The 20,440-nt window shown below is 44.9% G+C and overlaps 2 long non-coding RNA genes across 2 annotated transcripts; both read right to left on the bottom strand.

Moving 5' to 3' along the window:
* Positions 1-1,294: 1,294 nt before the first annotated feature.
* On the bottom strand, positions 1,295-9,264 carry LOC143974393 (uncharacterized). The gene is made up of 6 exons (XR_013272210.1): positions 9,190-9,264; positions 9,045-9,107; positions 8,436-8,703; positions 7,734-7,842; positions 7,498-7,574; positions 1,295-2,547 (listed from the first exon to the last, which is right to left on the bottom strand). It is a non-coding gene; the product is annotated as an uncharacterized LOC143974393 (long non-coding RNA).
* Positions 9,265-9,342: 78 nt separating this feature from the next.
* LOC143976046 (uncharacterized) lies at positions 9,343-11,370 on the bottom strand. Its single transcript, XR_013272470.1, has 4 exons — positions 10,909-11,370; positions 10,166-10,674; positions 9,468-9,583; positions 9,343-9,385 (listed from the first exon to the last, which is right to left on the bottom strand). It is a non-coding gene; the product is annotated as an uncharacterized LOC143976046 (long non-coding RNA).
* Positions 11,371-20,440: the final 9,070 nt, after the last annotated feature.

Here is a 20,440-nt window from a genome sequence, read left to right as displayed (position 1 = left end):
GGGGGGGGGGGGAGTATCCATGAGCACCCCTACCTCATTATCTAACCCCCTTGTGTTCAAAGTGTATAAAAAGCCTGAATTATGTCCAATAAAGGATTCAAGATGCTACAACTATTTTTGGCTAGACTTGTATTCAATGAAGCTATTAGAATATATCTCACTGATAGTCAGATTATAGTGAGGCGGGTGGTATACTGACGGAAATCGGAGTGTGGGATCAAATCGGAGTGTGGGATCGTATCCGTCACACATATATATTTCCAACAACTTCATCAATACAGCCTCACCTGTGTCCCCATGTGAAGCTGCAATGTGCGCAATGAAGCAGATAGATAGAGTGCCCCCCTACTTTGGACCACCATTATGTCCATCACAGGCACAAAATTGGAGGCACGGATTTGTCAACCAAACACAATTGCCTTTGGTTGTCAAAGCCCCACCTACTCCTGCCCTGCGCCTGTGATAGTTAATAATACTAATAATAACAAAGTTACATAACTAATAACAATATAATGATCGAAAAATACTAAGGATAGATAACTAACAAACAATCTTAGCTCTAACAGCCTGCTATCACGTGTATCAACTCTTCCTCCAAGCTCTTTTCCCATATGGACCAATTATTTACACTAAATGTAATTTGAATATTTGAGGCCTTGCTATAGGCTATGTTTAGCCCACAACTCTCAATTTTTCCCAAGAATTTTTTTCACCCTAAAAGCACCTCAGTGTGAAAGGCTTTGACCTTACAACGCTACACACACACACACACTATCATCTCTCAATCTCTGGGTAACAGATCGAGAACGAGTCCCACTTCTTGTCAAGTAGTAAGTGACATTCTGCATCAATTCATCTCATTGATAAATGACTGTGCCTGACGCAGAGTGCATTGTTCCCCTCCCCCACTCCTAATCAGTCTACCTCATGCTCCATCATAATCTGCAAGCCCCTCAATGTCTGTGAGACAGTGACTGATAAACCGTAACACACACACACACACACACTGCCTGCCACTCACCTACTTTGTCATTTCATCTGTCACACTGAGAGACAAATCTTTAGAAATAAAATATGTAAATTGTTTGCCTTCTATGTAGAGCTAGACCAAAATCAAACCACCCATGGTGCATTAATAATCAGTTTCAAATAATTTATTTTACTAATAATTTTTTATGATAACCAAATATGGGATTCATGGAGTCTAAAGAAAGTTATCTCCTACACAACCCACTACCTTATGTTATAATAAATGTTCACATTCCAAACCCCCCGAATAACCATACACAATCCGTGACATAAAGGTAACTTTTATTATATAAATTTGTTAAAGGCAATAAGAGCTTTATTATAAAAACAAAAATAATTAAAAAAAATTACCAGGAAAGGGCGAAATAAACCCCCCGTATTGCAAATGGGAGGAAAAAATTCCCTTTCGACCCCTGTATCTTCTAGGCGATCAGACTTTGTTTTTATTGTCCCTGGAAAGCGGCAACATTATTATTGATCAGGCTTAAACTAGGTCTTTGACATTCTCTCAAAATAAAGTCCCAGATGATATTCTTTTCTATTACTCATAAGGAAACACTCGGGTGAAAATCCACTCCAATTCAGCCACAATCAGGAAATCAGACGCATCTTCCTCAGGCTGTCTTCTGGTCTTCCTCCTCCCATCCAGCATGGTCTTCTGCTTTGCCTGCTCCACTTCTCGATGCTCAGTACCTGAAAAGAGTAAGAGAAAAAGCAGATTATATGTTCCTTACAACTAGAGCTGCAACTAACGATTAATTTGTCTGTCGAATAATCTATCGATAAATTTTTCAACGACTATCCGATTATTTTATTTATTTACTTTTTTAATAATCTAGTGGTTTTTGGTTGATTAGCTAATTAATCCTTTGGATAACCTTGAGAGTATTGTATTGCAGAGTATTGTATTGGGCTGGCAGAGTATTGTATTGGGCTGGCAGAGTATTGGCTGGGTATGGAGGGATAGCTGCTTCTATCTGACCTCTCCCCTCCACTGCACAGATCAGTACAGAGAGGGGAGAGGGAAACCGTCGTCATGTCACGACACCGGTTTGTTTTCAAGCGATTGCTCCGTCGGAGTGATCACATTGTAAACGCCTGGGTGTAGAAAAATTGTCGCCGCTTCGGAGCTAGGCCGAAGCCTCTCCGCGGATCGCGGCATGTGCCGATCCGAGCGGTGTGACCCGTTCGGATCACGGATTGGTGACGATCTGTTGCACCCCTAGGGACAGCGGCACGGAGGGGGAAAAGAGAGGGGGATGGTAACACGGAGGACAGCGGTAGATATTAAGCACTGTGACGCATCGACGCCCTGCACACACGTCGACGTATTTTTTGTAGTCGACGTAATCGATTACGTCGATTCATCGTGGCAGTTCTACAACTGTACCATAAACATAGCACACATTTCTACAAGCATGAAATTAGACGCATCTTTTTCAGGCGCTCTTCTGGTCTGCCTCCTCCCATCCAGCATGGTCTTCTGCTCTACCTGCTCCACCTCTCGATGCTCAGTACCTGAAAAGAGTAAGAGAAAAAGCAGATTATATGTTCTGGCCATTGCTTAATGCAAAATTGTCGTAGAGTGCCTACTGTTGCATTGAACAATTTCCCAAAAAAGGCATTGACTACAAAAGCAACTAATAAACAAGAAAGTCTATACAAACACAGGCCTGCTCAATAGCAGCCCAATGTAGAGACATGCAAGTGTTCTCAGCATGGTACATGTTTGATAAGTGCACCATATTTACACAGCAAAAATATTAAAAAGTGACTGAATCTACCATTACCAACCACTTGCTTTCACTTATGCTGGTGTAGTTTTCCCATCTATTTCCTCTCTAGGGAGCCCCTCCCTAACCAAAATACATGCGTTTTCTAGAAATCATAGGTAGAGGGTTTCCCTTGGATCTCACTGAACTCAGCCATTTGAGTTGATCAATTCCTCAGCTTCACGCTTGTAGAAAGTAACAGTGGCATATACTGATGATTACAGGCTTGGACCCTTTGCTATTACACTTAGTCATGACTAGGGATGAGCTTCGTGTTCGAGTCGAACGTACGTTGGACTCGAACATTGGCTGTTCGGCCGTTCGGCGAATTCCGAACGTTTGGGCCGTTCGCGTCAAAATTCGAGTGGCGCGCGCGGACCACAATGCACTGCGGTGGCGCAGTGCATTGCTGGCTCATGATTGGCCAAGCATGCACTGTGACCCCACATGCTTGGCCAATCGTAGCGCCAGCAGCGAGGAGAGCCATGATTGGCCACAGGCATCCTGCCTGTGGCCAATCATAGCTCAGGCTGTGTAGTGCACGCCCCACACTATATAAGGCCGCCTTTGAGGCGGCCTCGTGTAGTGTGTTAGCATCTGAAGCAGTGGGTGTTCTGTGTACCTTCAACACAGTACACACCAATCGTTTTTGGCTGATTTCCTATCTTGCTGCTGTGTAGTGGTTGTTGTCTGTGCCCTGACCGCAGTATACACCACTATATTCACCTCACCTATATAGCTAGTGATCTAGCTTTAACCACTTAACAACTGCCCATTGCCGATTAACGGCTTCAGGACGGTTGTTTAACTCTGAGAGGCCGTTAATTAACGGCCTCAGAGAATTCAGCTCTCGCGCGCCCCCTGGGGCGCGCACTCGAGAGCATCCGTGACCGCCGGGTCCACAGGACCCGGCGCATCACGGATCACGGTAAACGGCCGCTCGTCGCGGCCGTTTACCACGTGATCGCTCCGTCAAATGACGGAGTGATCACTTGTAAACAAACCGGTTCCTCCCTCCCCTCTCTGTACCGATCGGTACAGCGGAGGGGAAAGAGATCGGTGTCAGCAGCGATGTGGGCTGCATCTGCAGTGCCCACATCGCTGCTCACCGAATTTAACCCCTCAATTCCCTGCAATACCAGTGCATACTCTGCAGTACCCCGCCATTACTCTGCAGTACCCCGCCATTACTCTGCAGTACCCCGCCATTACTCTGCAGTACCTCGCCATTACTCTGCAGTGCAGTACCTCGCCATTACTCTGCAGTACCCTGCCATTACTCTGCAGTACCCCCCATTACTCTGCAGTACCCCCCAATACTCTGCAGTACCCCCCAATACTCTGCAGTACCCCCCAATACTCTGCAGTACCCTGCCATTACTCTGCAGTACCCCCCATTACTCTGCAGTACCCTGCCATTACTCTGCAGTACCCTACCATTACTCTGCAGTACCCCCCATTACTCTGCAGTACCCCGCCATTACTCTGCAGTACCCCGCCATTACTCTGCAGTACCCCGCCATTACTCTGCAGTGCAGTACCCTGCCATTACTCTGCAGTACCCCCCATTACTCTGCAGTAACCCCCATTACTCTGCAGTACCCTGCCATTACTCTGCAGTACCCCCCATTACTCTGCAGTAACCCCCATTACTCTGCAGTAACCCCCATTACTCTGCAGTAACCCCCATTACTCTGCAGTACCCTGCTATTACTCTGTAGTACCCCGCCAATACCCCGCCAATACTCTGCAATACCCTGCCATAAATTGCAATACCCAGCCATACTCGGAGATACCCAGCCATACTCGGTGATACCCTGAAATACCCAGCCATAGACGCCCTCCACCCCTCACCGCCCTCCGGTGCTTCTACCAACTCGCCAGTACGATCAAAGCCAGAATCTTTTTTTTATTTTTTATTTCAGGCTTCCCAGCCTAGAGGTGAGATGTGGGGTCATATTGACCCCCAGATTTCACTGTAAAGAGGACCTGTCACCCCATATTCCTATTACAAGGGATGTTTACATTCCTTGTAATAGGAATAAAAGTGATCAAAAATATATTTTTGGGGAAAAAAATGTCAAACTAAAATAAATAAAGTAAAATGAACAATAAAAAAAAAAAATTTTTTTTTAAAGCGCCCATGTCCCCATGTGCTCGCATGCAGAAGCGAACGCATGCGTAAGCCCCGCCCACATATGAAAACGGTGTTCAAAACACACATGTGAGGTATCGCCGAGAACGTTAGAGCGAGAGCAATAATTCTAGTCCTAGACCTCCTCTGCAACTCAAAACATGTAACCAGTAAAAAAAAATTTAAGCGTCGCCTATGGGGATTTTTTAAGTAGCGACGTTTGGCGCCATTCCACGGGCATGTGCAATTTTGAAGAGTGACATGTTTGATATCTATTTACTCAGCATAACTTCATCTTTCACTTTATGCAAACATTGGGCTAACTTTACTGTTTTTTTTGTTTGTTTTGTAAGCACAAAACTGTTTTTCCCCCCAAAAAACGCGTTTGAAAAATTGCTGTGCAAATACCGTGTGAGATAAAAATTTGCAACGACCACCATTGTATTCTCCAGGGTCTTTTGGTATGCATATGCTGTGTGTGTGTGAAATAACCTGATAATATGACAATTTTGTGGAAAAAAAAAAAAAAAAAGGAAATAGGCCGTCAGTACTTCAGGTGTGATCAATTTTCAGATGGCACCATAGCTTGTGGACTCTAACTTTCACAAAGACCAAATAATATCCACCAATTTGTACTTATTTTTACCAAAGATATGTAGTAGTATGAATTTTGGCCAAAATTTATGAAGAAAAAATTACTAATCTGCTAAATTTTATAACAGAAACGAAGAAAAATTCATTTTTTCGCAGAATTTTCGGTCTTTTTTCTTTTATAGCACAAAAAATAAAAAACTGAGAGGTGATTAAATACCACCAAAAGAAAGCTCTATTTGTGTGAAAAAAAGGACAAACATTTCCTATAGGTCCAGTGTTGCATGACTGAGTAATTGTCATTCAAAATGTGAGGGCACCGAAAGCTGAAAATTGGTCTGGTTATTAAGGGTGTTTAAGTGCCCAGTGGTCAAGTGGTTAATAATAGAGCTTGCAGTCAGTAGTGTTAGGAGATAGTGCGTGCTGTCTGCGTGCTCTGTACCCAGTACATACCGCTATAATATAGGGCAGGCCCCTACTTTCAAACATCCAACTTACAAACATCTCCTACTTGCAAACGCAAGGAGACAGCAGCAAGTGAGATGAAAAAAGATGGACGACAAAACAAATTATACAGGGGTGATAACCCTTCCCTATGTTTTCCAAAAAGCTTAAAAATAGTTTGTTTGACTGGAGCTACACTTTAAAAATGTACCGGTTGAAAATTACAAACAGATTCAACTTAACACAACAAACCTACACAGTCCCTGTCTTGTTTGCACCGCCTGTATACTGCTGTTCTGAGTATATAGGGCCTGGGGGCCACACGCATTTCCTTTTTTTAATATGGGTACAGGGTTCCCCTTAATATGCGTACAAGACCCAAATAGGCTGGTAATGGGCAGGGAGGGCTACCCATGCCATTTTTCTGAATGATTTTCAACCATATTGCAGGAACCAGATATAACATTAAAACCGCAAGCAGTTTTAAATGGTGTTATTTCCGTTTAATGTCATTTTGTGCAGGGACTGTTCCAAACACGGGAAACACGTGGCACTTCACAGGCATACTACAGACACCCCCCAGGCACCATATTTAAAGGAATATTTCACCTTTTTTTTCACTTTAATCGTCATTAAAATCAGTGCTCCCGCCAAAACGGCAGTTTTTAAAACTTTTTTTTGCAGTGACCCATGTCCCCTGAGGCAGGAGGCAGGTCCCCAAACCCTTTTTAGGACACTATCTTGCATATTAGCCGTTAAAATTAGCACTTTCCATTTCGAACGTTCGAGTCCCATAGACTTCAATGGGGTTCTAACGTTCGTTTCGAACGCGGGGGTCGTTCGCAAGTTCTGGTGCGAACCGAACCGGGGGGTGTTCGGCTCATCCCTAGTCATGACGGTGCTAGACCGCTCATTTAAATCTGTAGCTCAGCATAAAGTGGTTTTCAACACACCTAAGCCACTGCTGGTTTAACTGTGAAGATCCCGACTTGCCTGGCTTGCAGTATATTCAAAACACTTCTATGCTACTGCCAGCTACTCCTTCTGTAAAGCTCTAATTCAGCCTTTTCCCTCTTTTCAGATTCTAGAGAGAATGCAGGAAGTGCAAGCCAAACACACCAACTGCCTGCACCTCTCATTTCCTGAACCCAAAAATGGAGACTACATTTTGAAGAAAATATCTGGGACTCCATCTCAAACTCTGTTCAAAGGAGAAGCATATCCATCCAGCCATCTCCTTAACAACAGACAACTTCGAACTAGTTATGGCCATGATAGGAAGGGTGCAACACCTTCTAGTCCTGATGGACACCAGAAAACCTTGCAGCTTTATTCTTCCTAAACAGTGTACGCAGCATCTTCCCCCAGCACAAGCAACAAATCACCACAGAAAACCCAGCTTCTTCAGGTGATATTTTGACTCGTATCACTGCTTTACTAACCATCCAAAAACTGCACATACAACCCAACTCATACATTACAAAAAAATGACAAAATCGCATTAATTGGACAGAACAGTTACTCAACTTATGTTTTAATTTTTCCGGATTCCATGGTTCCTTGCTTAGTTATCCATCTTCCAACACCTGCTCAGTTGTGATGATCTAAAATAAATGTGTAACTTTGGTAAACATGTTTCACAACATGTTCAAAATGTCAGGCAATCATTTGAAATTTTTGTCAACGTCCTAGAATATTTGTGGATTGTTTTCCATATTAATTTAGACTAACACATTTTTCATGCATTTAGTGATATTACTGACCTTTATAATCAAGTAGGGTGCATGCTATTTGTAGTCGTGCATCCAATATGGCTTCGGGTGATGTCTTCACATTGAATATTGTTCGACTTTGTAAGTACTCTTTTGCAAACTGTAAAACACAGAAACTTTTTAAATGCAATATTTTGGAACCCTTATATCTTAGTCAAACTATATATAAAATATATAGCGTATCTATTAAATAAAAATTTTAATTTTTTTTTAAATAACCATTTTCTGCAGGCTTTTGAGCAGTCACATTACTCATGCCCGCTTTATATCTCCGTATGAAGTCTTATTCTGGAGGAGCCGTCCTGCCCGGCTGACGGCAGAGGCAGGACGTGACGTATCACGTGTCCCCTAGTCTCCTCCACAAAATCAGTCTTGGAGGTGTAAAGCAGCCAGAAGTCACATGACTGGCCTCAACACAGCTCACATTTGGTATTTCGAACGCTAGCTTAAATCCACTTACATAGTGTGCTAGGCCAGCCCTGTAATAGAGCAGCCCTGATTTCTGTCTTCAGAGCTAAGATGGCATACAGAAAGTGGCAGAATCAGTGAGCTTTTTTTAATTTTCACAGGCAGCTGGCAACAGCACGAGCACTGTAATCTGCTTTATACAATCCAGGTGCGTTATATTTTTTGGGGTTAACACTTAAAGATTTAATTGTTGACTTAACTAATAAGTGAAAAAAAAGCAATTACCATCAAAATAAGAACTCCACAACTACTGGTGTCCTGTTTGCTGTGATTTAGAACATATTTTCCATTGGACAACCTGGTCTTTGCGAGTGGCCATCCGCAGGAATAAACTCTATAACCAAAAACATAATAATTATTTTGGTAAATTGCACACTTTGTGTGTGTTTATTTAAATAACTTTTGCACGAGACACACTTACCCCCAGTTATGGTGCAATGTAGCTGCATATGCAATTTCTGACAAACATGGCCTGCTGTGCCATGCTGAAAATCTAAAATAAAGTTCAAACTTTTTGGTAAACAAAATTCACAATTTCACATCCATAGAGCAGATGCACTCTGCAAGGTCATTGTGTAAAATTTAAATATCTATATACACATAAGTTTGATACATGTCAAGGATTGACCAAGACTTTTTTGATTTAGAATTGTGTCCATTGTTGTCATGAAGATTTAAGACAAGTTTGGTATTAATTGAGATGTATACATTTTATGACGTTTTCTAAGGTAATCTGATTTTCCTTTCAAGATAAGTTAACACCTATATACATGACATAATTAAATAATAGAGTCCAATAACAAGAGTAAGGAAAGGTAAACTTAGAATAAATACCACTAAAATCCAGTGTTGTCCAACGTTTATGGGACACACCCAAATGTCCTCTGGATAAATATTCTGCGCAAAAGTGTAGAAATTGAGTTAGTAATCAATGTGATACATTACTTACATATAGCTGTAACCACGATAAGTAACCCACCTTTCCAAATCTGTGTATTTGTCCATCAAACAATGTACTGGCGACAACTGCACAAATCTGACAAACAGATTCCTGTGTAATATGAAATTAAAATTGATCACGCTGAATAATAACGAAAACTGAATTGCACATATTTCACAGAAGTCACACTTGCCTGCTGGCTTTTTATTAGGACATGTAGGTATGCATCAATTACCTGTATTTTAAACAAAAGAAAATACCGATAAGAACACATTTGACTTTAAGATATTTTGTAGAGTAGTGAAGTAGTCTCTTACCTCATCTACCAACCACTTTGTTGATCGCAGCGTTTTAAATGAGGAGACAAAAAGCGGGTAAGGCCCGACAACAACAACCTGTGATTGCTCATCTTCTCTCTGCCATAACATTTTAACTGGGGAAGCAACGTTAAAAAATGAGCTTGATTATTAAAACATTTAAGGACTGTCAAAAAAGAAATGCCGAAGTTTTTATGAAATGCCGTAATGGCCAAATGATAGCTGAGGCAATACCAACAGGGCAACGCCAATATTGACCAATCAGATAAAAGTAGGAAAAGAATGCAGTAAAACTATGCCAAACAGTGGCAACTTTAACCAAACTCTACAGGCCAAACCAACAGGGCATGGCCAAACATATGACCAACGGGGTCAAACTAGTAAGAGTGCATGAAAGCAATGCCAAACAGTGGCAACTTTACACCCAAATTAAAAAGGCCATACCAACAGGGCATGGCCAAACATATGACCAACGGGGTCAAACTTAATAAAACTACCTCTCTCTTCTACGGTGTGCACGATATTCCGTGAAGTATCTATTGAGGGCTTAAAATTCAACATTGACGTTCAATGACATGTATAAATAAAATAAATTTATACTACATGGAGGTTCATCACAGTGACAAAATGTTGTTCAAACTTAAACCTAAAATTATATATTTGTATATATCTAATGCAGATACTAAGTTTACTTGTACCTCAATAGTGACCATCATGTTCTGTTCCGGTACTTTTGCAGCATCACTTTGGGCAGAAGGTCTCTGTTGAGCTGTATTCGAACTGCTGTGTCCTGTAAGCGTTGTCAATGATTTTTCATCACCTTCCTTAACCTCATTTTTTGCGATCACAAAAGGCTTTAGGTGGTCAACATTATATTTTCTCTTTAGAGAAACTCCAATATCATTCAACAATGTGACCAGCTTCCCAGATATTGTCTCAATTGTGTAAGGGCCAGTAAAGTCTGCTTCTAGCCTTCCACCTTTCCTGCCTTTTTTCCTCATGTAGTACAACCAAACCTTTTGACCAACAGTATAAAAAATGTTTTTAAACTTTTGCTGGATTTTTTTTTAGTATGGGCTTCCTTTTGTCTGTTCTGAGACTTGGAGATATTTTCCTTTGTGGCTGCTTTCACTATCTCCATTGCAGCTTTCTTCTCTTCCATGAATGAAACATAACTAGTCTCATGTGGGAGAATGATGTCTGAAAGCTAAAAAAAAAAAAAAAAAAAAAAAAAAAAAATGAAATAAAATTTTGGATTTGAAGTCATTGACCAAAGAAATAAAAATAAATAAACAGCTATATTGAGTTTGTAAGTCTACAAAGAGAACAGCCTATAAATTCATACATAAGCCCTGCAGCCTTAAATCACCTCCACTCCTCATAAAGTGATAAGTTTGCATATGTGAGCACAGAATTGCAGCACAGTTGTACATTAACTAACCGGCATTTCTACAGGAACTTCGGCGGGGAAAACTGCCTCCCTTCCATACATCAATTGAAAAGGTGAAAATTTTGTGGTGGTTTGAATTTTTGAGCGCAACGAAAATAATGTCGGTTCCAAAAACATATCCCAGTTATCCTGCTTATCATTGACCACTTTCATTAGAGCTCTATATAGAAAAAATAAAAATACAAATATACACGTTACGTTACCACCACATTAACAGCTCTCTGGAAAACAGTCTTGACGCGAGCCCCATACTCCCGAGAAATATGTTCTATGCTTAAACACTTGCAAAAGCAGTGGAATGCGAACACAAATGTTATTCCAAAAAAATAATAATAGTAACAAATAGAAATAGTAAGTAAACTTGCTGCTTTATATTGTCGTTTGTTTTCTCATCAAGCCCATTTGTTTGTGGATGGTATGCAGCTGTCACACTCCTTTCTTTTCCCAAAAGCGTACAAAGGCCATTGTTGAGCTGTAACAAGAAGCATGTTTAAAGACAAAATGAGGGTAGCAACATAACTCTTAGAGCATTTCTACTACTATGCTATTTTTAAAGTACACCTACTTGATTGTTTTGACAGTCAAATACTGTCCCCCATCGCAGTACACATGACAAGCAGTTTCAGATAATCTGCGAAGATGAACAGTGCCTGCACTGTGAGTCCAGGGGTTCAAGCACCACCATCCAAGTGGACATAGAGTTAGAATATAAAAAAGCCGAGTGAAGCGAGGCCATGCCCAAAGCGCGGCGAGCAAAGCGAGACCGCGAGGGGCCCTCAAACTATGTGCAGCCCTATTTCCACTTGGATGGTGGGGCTTGCACCTGGACTCACGGCGCAGGCGCCGTTCATCTTTGGAGATTTTCAGAATCTCCTTGTGATCCGTAATGCGCAAGCGCTGCGCCGTACGTGGTGGACAGTATTTGATAGGCGGACATTTTTTGATAGGATGCTGGCAAGAGTAGAAAAGCAGTCTAGCTGGATGCATTAAATGCCACTTACCTCTTGGAGCAAGCCCAGTGGGAGTGTTCTCCTGCTGTGCATTCTGGGGGGGGGGGGATTTAAGGTACCGACACCATGGGAATGGGAGCCCTTTTCCTATCCTCCTGGGCTGGGGTGCGGAGCCATGCATTCTGTGTCTCGGGGCTCGCTGGCCCAAGGCAGCGCAACTGCAGGGGTAGGTCCGAATGACTTTCGTAGCCTACTGATCCAAGGAAGGTCTGGTGCCATCTCATCTGAAGGGAGAGCCCCAGCAACTGAAGAACCCCAGGGGAGGACCCTTTCAGGAGAAGGCCATGCGCAAGGCTGGCTTCTCTGAAGGCTTAGTTGCAGGATGCGACCTGGATCAACACTCATATGGTATAGCCATATCGGCTGAGAGAAACTGGTACCGTATGATGGTTCTTTAAAGTTCATCCAATCCCTCAGTGACGCTAAAGTGTAACTTACAAGTCTGTGGCAGAGACTTTAATGAGCATCCTACAGGCTGCTAGGTGAGATGTGTGGTGGAGGGGATGTGTATTGCACAAAATGGCTGCCATGGAGAGAGGGGAGAGATGTGTGGTGGAGGGGATGTGTCCAATGACTAAATGGCTGCCATGGGGGGGAGGGGGAGATGTGTGGTGGAGGGGATGTGTCCAATGACTAAATGGCTGCTATGGGGTGAGGGGAGAGATGTGTGGTGGAGGGGATGTGTCCAATGACTAAATGGCTGCCATGGGGGGAGGGGGGAGATGTGTGGTGGAGGGGATGTGTCCAATGACTAAATGGCTGCCATGGGGGGGAGGGGGGAGATGTGTGGTGGAGGGGATGTGTCCAATGACTAAATGGCTGCCATGGGGGGGAGGGGGGGAGATGTGTGGTGGAGGGGATGGGTCCAATGACTAAATGGCTGCCATGGGGGGGAGGGGGGAGATGTGTGGTGGAGGGGATGTGTATTGCACAAAATGGCTGCAATGGGGGAGGGGGTAGATGTTTGGTGGAGATATGTGTATTGCACAAAATGGGGGGGGGGGGGTTTAGAGTACACCACACAACTTTTGAAGAAAACGTTTGAACTGCTTACACATGTACAGTGTGCAACAATACATCCACTATCCAATGGAAGCCGTGTGCAACAATACATCCACCCATCCATTATCCAATACAAGGCGTGTGCAACAATACATCCATCCATCCATTATCCAATACAAGTTGTGTGCAACAATACATCCATCCATCCATTATCCAATACAAGGCGTGTGCAACAATACATCCATCCATCCATTATCCAATACAAGGCGTGTGCAACAATACATCCATCCATTATCCAATACAAGGTGTGTGCAACAATACATCCATCCATCCATTATCCAATACAAGGCGTGTGCAACAATACATCCATCCATCCATTATCCAATACAAGGCGTGTGCAACAATACATCCATCCATCATCCAATACAAGGCGTGTGCAACAATACATCCATCCATCCATTATCCAATACAAGGCGTGTGCAACAATACATCCATCCATCCATTATCCAATACAAGGCGTGTGCAACAATACATCCATCCATCCATTATCCAATACAAGGCGTGTGCAAAAATACATCCATCCATTATCCAATACATCTGTACATCCATCCACTATCCATCCATCCAATACATGCCGTGTGCACAGACAGCCCAGAAGAGGAATCATATATAAGAATACTTACAAAAGTGTTGAAATAAGAGGGTTCTGCTATCAATCAACAACAAAACTTCAAAATTCCGCACTGAAAGTGTGGCTAATTCTTTGTGTTAGCTGTTTAAATATGTATACAAAAAACGCCCATAAACATTACTAAGCACACCCTTCACTTGAAAATGCCGCCCATTTTTCAAATCCCCCCCCTCCAACATTGCAAATACCAGCCCATAAACATTTATGTAATCCAGCCTTCTACTCAGTAAACACACGCCCTCCTGCATGCAATTCATAAATAAGAGAAAACCGCGCCTCTGCAATATGCCTTTAAAACTTGTTTGTATTCACCGCCGCCGCCTTGTGAGAGAGAGTGTTCACCATAGGCCACGCCCTACGCCTTTCGTCATTCATGTGAGTAGCAACTCTTATTTATGTGAGTAGCAACTTTTGCACACAATAAAATCTCGGATTTTAAACTGGATTACACTATGTATTTTTCATTTTTATTCACAATGAGGAAATGAGAAGTAACTGGATGGTAACCGGACCAGCTCTATATAGCGACACAGGGGCTCACACTGTGGAGGCGATTTAACCCCTATTGGGGCAGGGGAGCTGGTGAGTGCGGCATATTGTCCTATGCATGGAAATCACACCGGTTGCAATTCAGAATACACCAAGCACTGATCACTAGTGATGGCCGAACGGTTCGCCCGGCGGTCGTTTCGCGGCGAATTTCCGACTTTCGCCGTCCGCGGGTTCGAACGCCTTTTTCCGTCGTTCGCCCCGGCGGACTTACGTGTTTAATGTATACAAGAACTTTAACCTTTCGTGACACGTTTATCATGTGTTACAGGACAACCAATTGAGACATGACAGCTCATGGACACTTGGACATTCCCCCTAACCTATAAATACACCCGATCCGGTGGCCATTTTACATTCTTTCTTCTGTCACTGTAGGGAAAGGATCCTGTGTGGAGTAGGGACAGAGAAAACGCTAGCTATTTGGTACACAAAAGTTCTTTTCAGGACTGGTATAGGTGTTAGGTCAGCAGCCTGAGTTTCTTTTGTCAGTTTAGATAAAGGGACAGAGCGCTGTATGCTGCTATTTTAGGGACAGCTCAGCCAGATTAGTCTTTCTTCATCATCATCATCATCATCATCATTAGCTGTTACTATCAGGTCCACAAAAGAGCTGTTCCAGCTAATCGTTCCAGCCTACTCTTTTTTGCCAATTTGTATAGGGACAGGCAGGAAGCAGTGTGTCAGGCAGTGAGGATAATTTTAAAGACTTGCTGTTACTATTAGTTCCACAAAGGTTCTTTTCAGGACTGGTATCAGTGGTACGGTAATAGGCTTGTACACGTATAATATTCTTTCTTCCAAATATAGAAAGAATATTATACTTGACTGCTGCCCTTCTGCTGCAGTCTGCTAATCATTCACAACTCACTTGTTCCACAAAGCTCTTTATCAGGACTGGTAACTTGGTCTGTCTAGGGTGCTACGGTACATAGGCTTGGGTGCGGTACAGTCTGCTGTTCTGTAAGGACCGCTATCGGTCCACAATACATAGGGTTGCCGTGCACTACTGCTGACCGCTGCCCTATACTGCAGCAGTCCTTCATTGGTATAGGGACTGACGTACAGTCTGCTAATCACTAACACACAACCTGCTTGGTCCACAAAAGTTCTTATAAGGACTGGTAACTTGGTATAGGGTGCTACGGTACATAGGCCTGAGTGCGTTACAGTCTGCTGTTCTGTAAGGACCGCTATCGGTCCACAATACATAGGGTTGCCGTGCACTACTGCTGACCGCTGCCCTATACTGCAGCAGTCCTTCAGCGGTATAGGGACTGACGCACAGTCTGCTAAACACTAACACACAACCTGCTTGGTCCACAAAAGTTTTTATAAGGACTGGTAACTTGGTATAGGGTGCTACGGTACATAGGCCTGAGTGCAGTACAGTCTGCTGTTCTGTAAGGACCGCTATCGGTCCACAATACATAGGGTTGCCGTGCACTACTGCTGACCGCTGCCCTATACTGCAGCAGTCCTTCATTGGTATAGGGACTGACGTACAGTCTGCTAATCACTAACACACAACCTGCTTGGTCCACAAAAGTTCTTATAAGGACTGGTAACTTGGTATAGGGTGCTACGGTACATAGGCCTGAGTGCGTTACAGTCTGCTGTTCTGTAAGGACCGCTATCGGTCCACAATACATAGGGTTGACGTGCACCACTGCTGACCGCTGCCCTATACTGCAGCAGTCCTTCAGCGGTATAGGGACTGACGTACAGTCTGCTAAACACTAATACACAACCTGCTTGGTCCACAAAAGTTCTTATAAGGACTGGTAACTTGGTATAGGGTGCTACGGTACATAGGCTTGAGTGCGGTACAGTCTGCTGTTCTGTAAGGACCGCTATCGGTCCACAATAGATAGGGTTGACGTGCACCACTGCTGACCGCTGCCCTATACTGCAGCAGTCCTTCAGCGGTATAGGGACTGACGCACAGTCTGCTAAACACTAACACACAACCTGCTTGGTCCACAAAAGTTTTTATAAGGACTGGTAACTTGGTATAGGGTGCTACGGTACATAGGCCTGAGTGCGTTACAGTCTGCTGTTCTGTAAGGACCGCTATCGGTCCACAATACATAGGGTTGCCGTGCACTACTGCTGACCGCTGCCCTATACTGCAGCAGTCCTTCATTGGTATAGGGACTGACGTACAGTCTGCTAATCACTAACACACAACCTGCTTGGTCCACAAAAGTTCTTATAAGGACTGGTAACTTGGTATAGGGTGCTACGGTACATAGGCCTGAGTGCGTTACAGTCTGCTGTTCTGTAAGGACCGCTATCGGTCCACAATACATAGGGTTGACGTGCACCACTGCTGACCGCTGCCCTATACTGCAGCAGTCCTTCAGCGGTATAGGGACTGACGTACAGTCTGCTAAACACTAATACACAACCTGCTTGGTCCACAAAAGTTCTTATAAGGACTGGTAACTTGGTATAGGGTGCTACGGTACATAGGCTTGAGTGCGGTACAGTCTGCTGTTCTGTAAGGACCGCTATCGGTCCACAATACATAGGGTTGCCGTGCACTACTGCTGACCGCTGCCCTATACTGCAGCAGTCCTTCATTGGTATAGGGACTGACGTACAGTCTGCTAATCACTAACACACAACCTGCTTGTTCCACAAAAGTTCTTATAAGGACTGGTAACTTGGTATAGGGTGCTACGGTACATAGGCTTGAGTGCGGTACAGTCTGCTGTTCTGTAAGGACCGCTATCGGTCCACAATAGATAGGGTTGACGTGCACCACTGCTGACCGCTGCCCTATACTGCAGCAGTCCTTCAGCGGTATAGGGACTGACGTACAGTCTGCTAAACACTAATACACAACCTGCTTGGTCCACAAAAGTTCTTATAAGGACTGGTAACTTGGTATAGGGTGCTACGGTACATAGGCTTGAGTGCGGTACAGTCTGCTGTTCTGTAAGGACCGCTATCGGTCCACAATAGATAGGGTTGACGTGCACCACTGCTGACCGCTGCCCTATACTGCAGCAGTCCTTCAGCGGTATAGGGACTGACGTACAGTCTGCTAAACACTAATACACAACCTGCTTGGTCCACAAAAGTTCTTATAAGGACTGGTAACTTGGTATAGGGTGCTACGGTACATAGGCTTGAGTGCGGTACAGTCTGCTGTTCTGTAAGGACCGCTATCGGTCCACAATACATAGGGTTGCCGTGCACTACTGCTGACCGCTGCCCTATACTGCAGCAGTCCTTCATTGGTATAGGGACTGACGTACAGTCTGCTAATCACTAACACACAACCTGCTTGTTCCACAAAAGTTCTTATAAGGACTGGTAACTTGGTATAGGGTGCTACGGTACATAGGCTTGAGTGCGGTACAGTCTGCTGTTCTGTAAGGACCGCTATCGGTCCACAATAGATAGGGTTGACGTGCACCACTGCTGACCGCTGCCCTATACTGCAGCAGTCCTTCAGCGGTATAGGGACTGACGTACAGTCTGCTAAACACTAATACACAACCTGCTTGGTCCACAAAAGTTCTTATAAGGACTGGTAACTTGGTATAGGGTGCTACGGTACATAGGCTTGAGTGCGGTACAGTCTGCTGTTCTGTAAGGACCGCTATCGGTCCACAATAGATAGGGTTGACGTGCACCACTGCTGACCGCTGCCCTATACTGCAGCAGTCCTTCAGCGGTATAGGGACTGACGTACAGTCTGCTAAACACTAATACACAACCTGCTTGGTCCACAAAAGTTCTTATAAGGACTGGTAACTTGGTATAGGGTGCTACGGTACATAGGCTTGAGTGCGGTACAGTCTGCTGTTCTGTAAGGACCGCTATCGGTCCACAATAGATAGGGTTGACGTGCACCACTGCTGACCGCTCACCTATACTGCAGCAGTCCTTCAGCGGTATAGGGACTAAGAGTTTTGTCACAGGGTCATTTAAAAAATGACATGCAGAGGAAGAGGCAGGCCCTTCCGCAGGGGTGGTAGGGGTAGGGCAGGAGCAACAGGCTTGAGCCAAAGTGGGAAGTTGCAGAAGGTGCGTTCAATTACTTTAAAGGATGCACCAGACTTGGTTGAGTGGCTCGCTCAGCCTTACTCTTCTGCACCCTCCTCATCCTCTCGATCTGCACCCTCTTCTTCACTCTCTGCTATGTGCACCCCCAAAGACACTACCACCAACAACACGACCACCACCACCACCACCACATACCTTCCGCTTGAGTCACTGGAATTATTTTCCGATCCATATCAAGAGGACATTTCTGATGCGCAGCCACTCTTGGTATTGGATCAGGAAGAGGAGGTAGCAACAAGCGCTACTCAGCAGTCTGACGCCAGTACCCAGATCAGCCCAAGGAGGAGGTTGGTCCCCGGTGTTGCTGCCTACTCTACTTATAGCGGTGGGGAAGGTGACGTTGATGATGACGTGTCTAGTGATGTCACGTGGGTGCCCACAAGAGAGGAAGAGGAGGGGAGTTCAGAGGGAGATATGGACCAGCAGATAGGGAGGAGAAGCAGCAATGACTTACATTGCACAGCAGGGACAAAGCAGACTGCAAATGTATCAGGAGCGAGTCATCGACCATGTACGGTCACATCTGGCGCTCCCAGGACACCGGCACATGGCTCCGCAGTGTGGGCTTTTTTTAACGTGTCCGCTGCTGACAATAGCGTTGCCATCTGCAATCTTTGCAGTCAACGCGTTAGTCGCGGTAAGCCCAATACTCACCTAGGGACGACCGCCTTAAGAAGGCACATGAGCAGCCATCACCGAGCCCAGTGGGAGCAACGGAACACACAAAGCCACACTGCAGGCTCTCACCGTCCAGCCTCGTCTTCTACTTCTCCTTCTCCTCTCTCCTCACAATTGTCCTCCACTCCACCTTCCATCACGCCAAGCTCACATTTTTCTGCAAAAAGGCAGGCTTCCGTGGGCCTAATGTTTGAGCGTAAAAAAATGATGACGCCGGATAACCCTCTTGCCCAACGGTTGGCGGCTGGCTTGTCAGAACTCATAGCCCGCCAACTACTGCCATATAAACTGGTGGACTCGGAGGCCTTTCGCAAATTTGTGGCCATTGGAACACCACAATGGAAGGTCCCAGGAAGGAAGTATTTCTCAGAGAAGGGCATCCCAGAGCTATATGGCCATGTTCAGCGGCAAGTGAATGTATCTCTGGCACACAGTGTCGGTGCCAAGATACATCTGACCACAGACACGTGGTCTAGCAAACACGGGCAGGGAAGGTATATCAGTTTTACTGCCCACTGGGTGAACCTTCTGACGGCCGTCAAGCATGTAACCCGTGGCACCCGTGTAGATTTGGTTTTACCGCCACGGATTGCATGCAGGCCTGACTCTTCTTCTCCTCCTCCTACTCCATCCTCCTCCCTCTCCTCCTCAGCTGCCTCCTCCTTTTCCGCTGCTAGCGTCTCTTCCACTGCACCGCCCAAGCTCCCCAGAACCTATTCCACATGCCAGGTGAGACGTTGCCATGCCGTGCTGCGTCTGTTGTGCCTGGAAGCAAAGAGCCACACTGGCCCGGCACTCCTTTCAGCTTTGCGTTCACAGGCAGATGAGTGGCTAACACCGCTCAATTTGACAGTTGGTAAAGTGGTGTGTGACAACGGTGCCAATCTGCTTAGCGCATTGAAACAGGGCAAAATCACGCACGTGCCGTGCATGGCACACGTCTTAAACTTGGTCGTGCAGCGATTCCTTGTCAAATACCCTGGGGTCCAGGACATCTTGCGGCAGGCAAGGAAAATCTCGGCCCATTTCAGAAGATCTTACACGGCCATGGCTCGCCTTGCTGACATTCAGCGGCGACACCATCTGCCGGTCAGACGTCTTATTTGCGATTGCCCGACGCGATGGAACTCAACCTTCTATATGCTTGATAGGCTGCTCCAGCAGAAACGTGCAGTTAACGTCTACCTGTATGAACTCTGCGAAAGAAACGGTTCTGGGGAGCTGGGTTTTTTTTCACCGCGCCAGTGGCTGCTCATGCGCGACACATGCAGACTTCTGCGGCCATTTGAGGAGATCACCAAACTGGTCAGTCGCAGCCATGGCGCCATCAGTGACATGGTACCTTATGCCTTCTTTCTGGAGCGTGCATTGCGTCGTGTCATTGATCAGGCTGTGGAGGAGCAGGAGCGGGAAGATGAGGAAGTCGCAATGCTGGATGAATTCCCAGGGGGGGCTACTCTATCTGAGACAAGTCAACAACAGGAGTCTGATGAGGAGTCAGAGGAGGATGGTG

The sequence above is a fragment of the Lithobates pipiens genome, unplaced genomic scaffold (assembly GCF_037356315.1).
Source record: "Lithobates pipiens isolate NorthernLeopardFrog02 unplaced genomic scaffold, aLitPip1_a1.2 Scaffold_13, whole genome shotgun sequence".
Taxonomy (NCBI): Eukaryota; Metazoa; Chordata; class Amphibia; order Anura; family Ranidae; genus Lithobates; species Lithobates pipiens.
This window is presented reverse-complemented; position numbering and strand designations above follow the sequence as displayed.